Here is a 7,752-nt window from a genome sequence, read left to right on the forward strand (position 1 = left end):
TCTCTCTCTCTCTCTCTCTCTCTCTCTCTCTCTCTCTCTCTCTCTCTCTCTCTCTCTCTCTCTCTCTCTCTCTCTCTCTCTCTCTCTCTCTCTCTCTCTCTCTCTTTCTCTCTCTCTCACACTCTTTCCTTACTTACCCCATTCGTTCCTAATTCCTCCCCCTCCTCCCAAGCTATTCTTACCCATCGCCTCCCCTCCCACTTTAACCCTACACACCCCCTCCACGCCCCTTCCACGCCCCACACCCCAGGCCCACCTACACCCCCACACGCCCTACCCACACCCCTCCCGACGCCCCCATCCCCCCACGGGCCAAGGAAAAGAGCTTGGATCAGAGGCAGACGAATCTCTGGCCGGGCCGCAGCAACCTGCCCCTGTCCGTCATTTCGTACCATAAACATGAGAAACCACAGACATGTTAAACATTCATTGCTCTGAGGTCCAGATGGATGGCGAGAAAGAGACGGGGGGGAAGGAGGGGGGAAGGATTAGGGAAGAGGGGAGAAAGAGAGGAGAGAGAGGAAGGAGGAAAAATAATGAGGGAGGGGAAAAAGAATGAGGGAAAGGAAAAAGAGGAAAGAGGGGGAAAAAATCGAAAATTAGGAGAAAGACGAAAGAGAGGAGAAAGACGAAAGAGAGGGGAAAGAGGGAAGAGGAGAAATTAGGTGAGAAGAGAAGGGGATGGGATATTAGGAGACGTGAAGGAAAGGGGAGAGAGAGAGAGACGGAAGAGCAAAGAGCAAAGATATTAAGAGGGAAAGAAAGAGAAGGGAGAAAGGGGACTGGAGAGGAGGGAAGGGAGTAGGGCAGAAGAAGGAAGTCGTGTGTGTGTTTAAGGGAACGTGAAAGGCAAGAAAGAGGGGAGGAGGGAGAAAAAGGGGAGAAAAGGGTCTCTCTCTCTCTCTCTCTCTCTCTCTCTCTCTCTCTCTCTCTCTCTCTCTCTCTCTCTCTCTCTCTCTCTCTCTCTCTCTCTCTCTCTCTCTCTCTCCATTTATCTATCCATATATCCATCTATATTTATATCCATCTGTCTATCTATCTATCCATCTATCTACCCACCCTTTTCTCTATCTATCCATCTATCCATCCGTCCATCTATCCATCTATCTTCCTCTACCATCCTTACAACACTTCCATCGACCCCTCCCCCCAACCCCCCCCACCCCCCAGCCAACCCAGGGCGAGCTAGAGAATTCGCAACGATGACGTCATCAATCGAATCAACGGCCAAGGGTCTGTTTACAAACATCTGCTTCTGCAAGACCACAACAAGAGGGGAAAGAAGGGGAATGAGGGAAAAAAATCTACAATGAGGCCTCTACACGATTTTTTTTTTTTTTTTTTTTTTTCTGAGATGTTGGACGACGAAGAGAGGGAAGGTGTAATAATGATAAATTATAATGATGATGGATGATAAAATATAAATGAATAATTATATATTTTAGTAAATTTAGCTCTATAAGATACATAATCAACGCGTTTTATTACCCCGTACGAATACAAAGCAACATTAATATATAAAAAAAAAGAAAAAAAGTATACACTGAATCGTATTAATTTATTTTTTTAAGAAATTAATATTTGCATTAACGCTTCTATTAATCATGCTGATTTATTCACTTCCTGATGTGTTGATTTTCAATTTATTCTCTCCTCGTTAATGGCATTCTTCATTAGCTCATAATTACATGGTAATGATATAGTTTGGTTTCGACTCGAACAAATGTTGCAACAACAACAACAACAACAAAAATAATAGTAATAATAATAGTAATAACAATAATAATGATGATGATGAAAATAATAATAATAATTTTGATAATAATAATAATAATATTCATATTAATGAAATAATAATTATCATCATAATAACAATCGTAATAGCAACAATAATGATTATTATCATTATCATTATCAGTTTTATTATTATCATTAGTATTATAATAATAAAAGTAATAATAATAACAATGATAATAATAATAATAATAATAACAACAACAACAATAATAATAATGAATATGATAATAATAATAATAATAATAATAATAATAATAATAATAATAATAATAATAATAATAATAATAAAAATAATAAAAATAACAATAATAATAATAACAATAATAATAACAATAACAATAATGATAATAATAATAATAACAATAATGATAATAATAGTAATAACAATAATAATAATAATAACAACAATAATAATAATAAATATGATAATAATGATAATGATAATAATAATAATAATAATAATAATAATAATAATAATAATAATAATAATAATAATAATAATAATAATCATTATGATAATAATAATAACAACAATAACACCAACAATATAATGATAATAATAATAACAGCAATAATTACGATAATGATAAAGTAAGTAAGAATTACAGTAAACATCATAATGACACAATTAAATAAAAAAATTGAAAAATCAGATTAAATTGAACAAAAAATATAATGCAACTCCACTTTTTGGCTTGACATACTGAGCTTATTAACAGCCCTGCATATCAAGCAAACTAAAATAATTATGACAAAAATTAATACAAGTAATTTATTTCAGATACATCACTTTTGCTTCAATTCTTAATCTATGAAACCTCTATATGATAATTTAGAGTTTTTTTTAGCTTTCTTTTTATATAATAATAATGATGATAATAATAAAAATGGGAATAATAATGAGAGTAATAATAATAATGATAATAATAATAATAATAATAATAATAATAATAATAATAATAATAATAATAATAATAATAATAATAATAATAATAATAATAATATATATACACACAAATACTTACATATATATATAATATCAAAGGATTACATTGATACAAATACGAAAAAAGGTAAATATTACGAAGCGCCTTCCATATGCCAAATGTTACACGTGCTGACGATCTCCGCCCCCTCCCCACCCCCCACCCCCGCCCCTCTTGTCATGACGCAACGTGCCGGTGTCAGAGGCCGGCCGCCGTCTCCTCGCCCGAATGGCGTTCGTGAAATGGTAATGAAGCTATTAAGTGATATGCTAATGTCGGTTTTATGTTTACGAGATCACGGTCGCTTCGTCGCCGAGCGAACTTGGCTGACAAACAACAAATCTTAAATGCCGTAATTATGTGCTTTGGCGGTTTGTTCGTTAGCGCTGTTAAAGGTTCGCTGTCGCCATTATATGTTATTGTTATTGTGGCGTCGGCGTTTTGGGAAAACCTGTCGTTGAGGAAGCTCCTAAGCGGTGTCATTTGCATAGGAGAAAGGATAATGCGGCGAGTTGTTACGCCCGGCCAATAGATGTCGCTGAAAAATGTTTTTTTTTTTGGTTGCGAACGCCATCTATTGCCGAACCATGCAAGCCCGTTTGAGTTTGTATGTTTTTTTTTTTTTCTTTCTTTCTTTCTTGCCTTTTACAATATTCATTATCACAAAAAGAAAGCTACAGCTAACACTGACTTATCACCTCGACCACGCCGCTACTCAGGGATCTAATTTTAGCCGAGAACGTCAAACAAGACATCAAAGCTCTTTAGTTTCCGTGCAATCCTGCATTTCTTCTTCTTTTTCTTTCGGCTTGGGACACTTTGGAATGAAATCGTTCGGTTGAGTTAGTGCGGTGCTTGTCGTGACAGATAGCGAAGTAAAGTACATAGTGTAAAGTCCGTTTTCTCTATACTTGTAGCTGTGACCGGAATGTAAATGTTCTCGTTCTGATATAAGGGGAATATTGGTCTCGGGGTTCAAGGGAGTGTATGCGATATAGAATATGATAGATTGAGGTTTATGTGTCGCATTTTTCAACTTTTTTTATTCTCTCTCTTTCTCTCTCTCTCTTTCTGCCCCCAAATCCAGGTGGCGCGAATATGTTCTGACACATTTGGCTTGGTCTTCGGCTAGAGGGATGACATGCATTTTCTGTACCCCAAAGCTTTTCATACATTTTTTTTGAAGGGACTGAGAGGAAGCAATAACATCACCTTTGTCTCGCATTATTGATCAATATAGCGATGAAAGAGTGTCGAGGTTGTATAACTTTAATAAAGAATAAGGCATAGTCATGTAATCTGTCCAGACGTGATAGACAAGCGAGCAACAGAAGGCGCACGCTGGCTGGTTAGACTTTATATTTATCATCCGCGGGATTCGATAAAGAGGCGGGTTTTATAGATATATGTATGTGTGTCGGAAATTGTTTTAAACGATCAATAAAATGCACTTAAGTCTCAGTCTCAGTCTCTCTCTTTCTCACTCTCTCTCTCTCTCTCTCTCTCTCTCTCTCTCTCTCTCTCTCTCTCTCTCTCTCTCTCTCTCTCTCTCTCTCTCTCTCTCTCTCAGCGCCCGGATATTAAACGCAAAGATAATCAACATGTTTCCCGCTTCGAGGAGATATTTTTAAACTTAGTATGAAATCTATAATTGCACAGGCATCGGTCGCAACGCTACACTTATCGGCGGTGTGAGTATATCTTCAGAGCTATCGGCATTTTCATCATTATTTTTATATCTGACAATATTCTATATTGATGTCGTAAATTCCATATGAGATTATCAATTATAGCTACTTCATTCACACCCGAAGGTGTGAGTGTGCATATTATACGCGCATACGCACAGGGGCAAGACTTGGGTAGTGTGTGTGTGTGTGTGTGTGTGTGTGTGTGTGTGTGTGTGTGTGTGTGTGTGTGTGTGTGTGTGTGTGTGTGTGTGTGTGTGTGTGTGTGTGTTTAAAAAGTGGTCTTCGTTAAAGAAAAAAATCTTGATATTCATTATTTTCGATGGATAAATAGATAAATATATAAATAGATGCTAACAGACAGATAGACAGACAGATAGATAGAGAGAGAAAGAGAGAGAGAGAGAGAGAGAGAGAGAGAGAGAGAGAGAGAGAGAGAGAGAGAGAGAGAGAGAAAGAGAGAGAGAAAGGAAGGAAGGGAAGGAGAGGAGGTCTCCCCCTCTCTCCCTCTTCCCTTTCCCATCCCCTTTTTTCCATTGAGGTGTGGGGGGAGGGGGGGAGGGAGGAAGGAGATTGGCGAAAAATACCCTGATGAGAAATAATTAGTGTCGTAATCCATTATTGTTACGTTAAATCGCTCCGTTCATTATCGTCTCCCTGCGTGGGTTTCCGAGGTGTAATGATGATGTATCAAAGATTTTCACACTAGCGCGGCCATTACAACTGCCTCGCGACCTGCCTGTATGCGGACCTCCCAAGGGGCAGCGTGTACGTGGTGTGTCTGCTTTTTCCTATCTCTTCTCTCTCCTTTTCCCTCTTTATTTTAATTCTTTCTTCCTCCCTCCTCCCTTCCTTCTCCTTCTTTTGTCCAATCCCCTATGTTTTATCTCTCCTTTACTTCCTCCCAGCTTGTTTCCCGTTTACTTTATGCTTCTCGTTTGTACTCAGCCTCCTCGTTTTCTGTTTTTCTCACTGATCTTGACATTTACTTATAATCTCACTATCTATCTATCTTTCAATCTATCAATCTATCTCTATCTGTTTCTCTTCTCTTCTCTTCTCTTCTCTTCTCTTCTCTTATATTATCTTCTCTTCTCTTCTCTTCTCTTCGCTTTTCTCTCTCTCTCTCTCTATCTCTCTCCCTCTCTCTCTCTCTCTCTCTCTCTCTCTCTCTCTCTCTCTCTCTCTCTCTCTCTCTCTCTCTGTCTCTCTCTCTCTCTCTCACTCTCTATTTTGGTTCTCCGAGAATGCGTAACGACGTATTAAGCTGAGCGTTTTAGTCCCACTCATTGTAATAACAGTTCATCATCTGTCATATAAAAGACAGATGTGCGCAGGTGTGTGTGCGTAAACAAGGAAGGAAATATCATTGTTTCCATATGTTCTAGTGCGCGTGTGTGTGATAGTTGCAATGGTGGAAGATAACAATAGCAATAAAACTTGCTACAATCGTGACCATAACACCACTGAGAGTTGCAGAAAAATAATACAGACCGAAGTAGATATAATAATGAAAATACAAACAGAAGTTGCATTAGTAATAGTAACGAAGACAATACAAAAAATTTACGAAGAAACAAAGGGATTTCTGAGATCTTCCGGAAGAAGCCCCGAGTGAAACAGCAGACCAACATAGGGCGGCTTAGCACGGCTTGATAAACAAATAAGCCAGATAAATAACAGCGTTCATAACACACCGAAGCTGGCGGCCTTGACCTCGAGTGGCATAGTTAGTATTTTTCTTTTCTTTTTTCTTTTTTTTCTTTTTTTTTACCTTAGATGAGTGTGACGAATCGAGGTGGGTATCCAAATAGGGGCATGCAGGGTGTATGTTATTGTTTTTTTTAATAATTTGTTAATCTGTTTTTGATCATTATTTCTTTTATTATTGTTTTGCATTGCTTCCGTTGTTACTGTTGCCATTTTGTTTTTGTTTGTTATCATTATTATTATTATTATAATTTGTATTGTTTTAATCATAATTATTATTATTGTTATTGTTTTTATTATAATTATTGGTGTTGTTGTTTTCCTTATTATTATCATTATTATTCACGTCATCATTATAATCATTATTACTATTATCAACTTCGTTATCATTAGCAGCAGTACGAACCAAATGATCCCCCATTTCCCCATCGTGAATAAATAAACAAATAAAAAAGATCAGTAAACAAACAAATATATTAATAAATAGATAAACAGACAAACAAAACATCAATAGAGAAATTCACCGATAAATAAAAAACGGAGAACAGCGCCCGCTTCCCCGCCGCCCGCAGCTGCGTCCGTGGACGCCGCCGCCGCCGCCGCCGCCGCCGCCGCCGCCGCCGCTGCCGCACTCATGGCCAGCGGCAGGAGCAACATCAGCACCACTTAGCGCCCGCAAAAAGCCTCCAGCGGCGAAGAGATAAGTTATCACCCGCGATGACTTATTATCTTTCCCGCCGCGACGATAACTCACTGCAAAGGACCAGGAGCGTTTGGGATTCGGGCAGCGAAAGCGTGGAAGATTTATGGAGCAACATCCGAAGGGAATGGAAATGGAAAATGAGAGAGAGAGGGAGAGAGAGAGAGGAAGTGGGGAAGAGGGTGAGAGGGGAGGAAGGAGAGAGAGGGAGAGAGCATGAGAATAAGAGAGAGAGAGAGAGAGAGAGAGAGAGAGAGAGAGAGAGACAGAGAGAGACAGACAGACAGACATATACTGAGACAGGAAAAGAAACAGAGAGAAAGAACATGAGACTCAACCAAAGAGCCGCAGACGAAGAGGACCGAGGGAGGCATCGAAGAGGGCAAGACGCGCCCCAAGGACCCCCGACCGCAGCTGGAGGCGACGAGAGGGATCTTCAGCCTTCGTGTAATTTCGTCCTCGGGTTCAGTTCCGAAGGTAAGGCGTGTGTGTGACGAAGGGTCAAAGGCAATAATGATGAATAGAAGCGATAACGAGGAGAGGGGGGTGGGGGGTGAGTGTGTTTATGATAGTGATAACAACGGCAACCTTTTTTTCCTATCTGTATTTATATATCTACCTGTCTATTCATTTGTGGCGGGGGCATTGGGAATAATTCGAAGGGAGGATGAATCTGACATTGCCATTATATCTAAAACGTTGAATACAGTTTCGCCAAACATCTATTACAAACTTTTCTTTTTTCTTTTACTCAAAGTATCCAATATCCTTCAGAACGACTTCGAAGATGGCTAAACTTGCTCTGACGTTTTCAAAGACGTTCAATGTTGCCGCTTGTTTAATTAGTTCATTAATGATGGGTTAAAGATGG

The sequence above is a fragment of the Penaeus chinensis genome, chromosome 21, assembly GCF_019202785.1.
Source record: "Penaeus chinensis breed Huanghai No. 1 chromosome 21, ASM1920278v2, whole genome shotgun sequence".
NCBI classification, from domain to species: domain Eukaryota; kingdom Metazoa; phylum Arthropoda; class Malacostraca; order Decapoda; family Penaeidae; genus Penaeus; species Penaeus chinensis.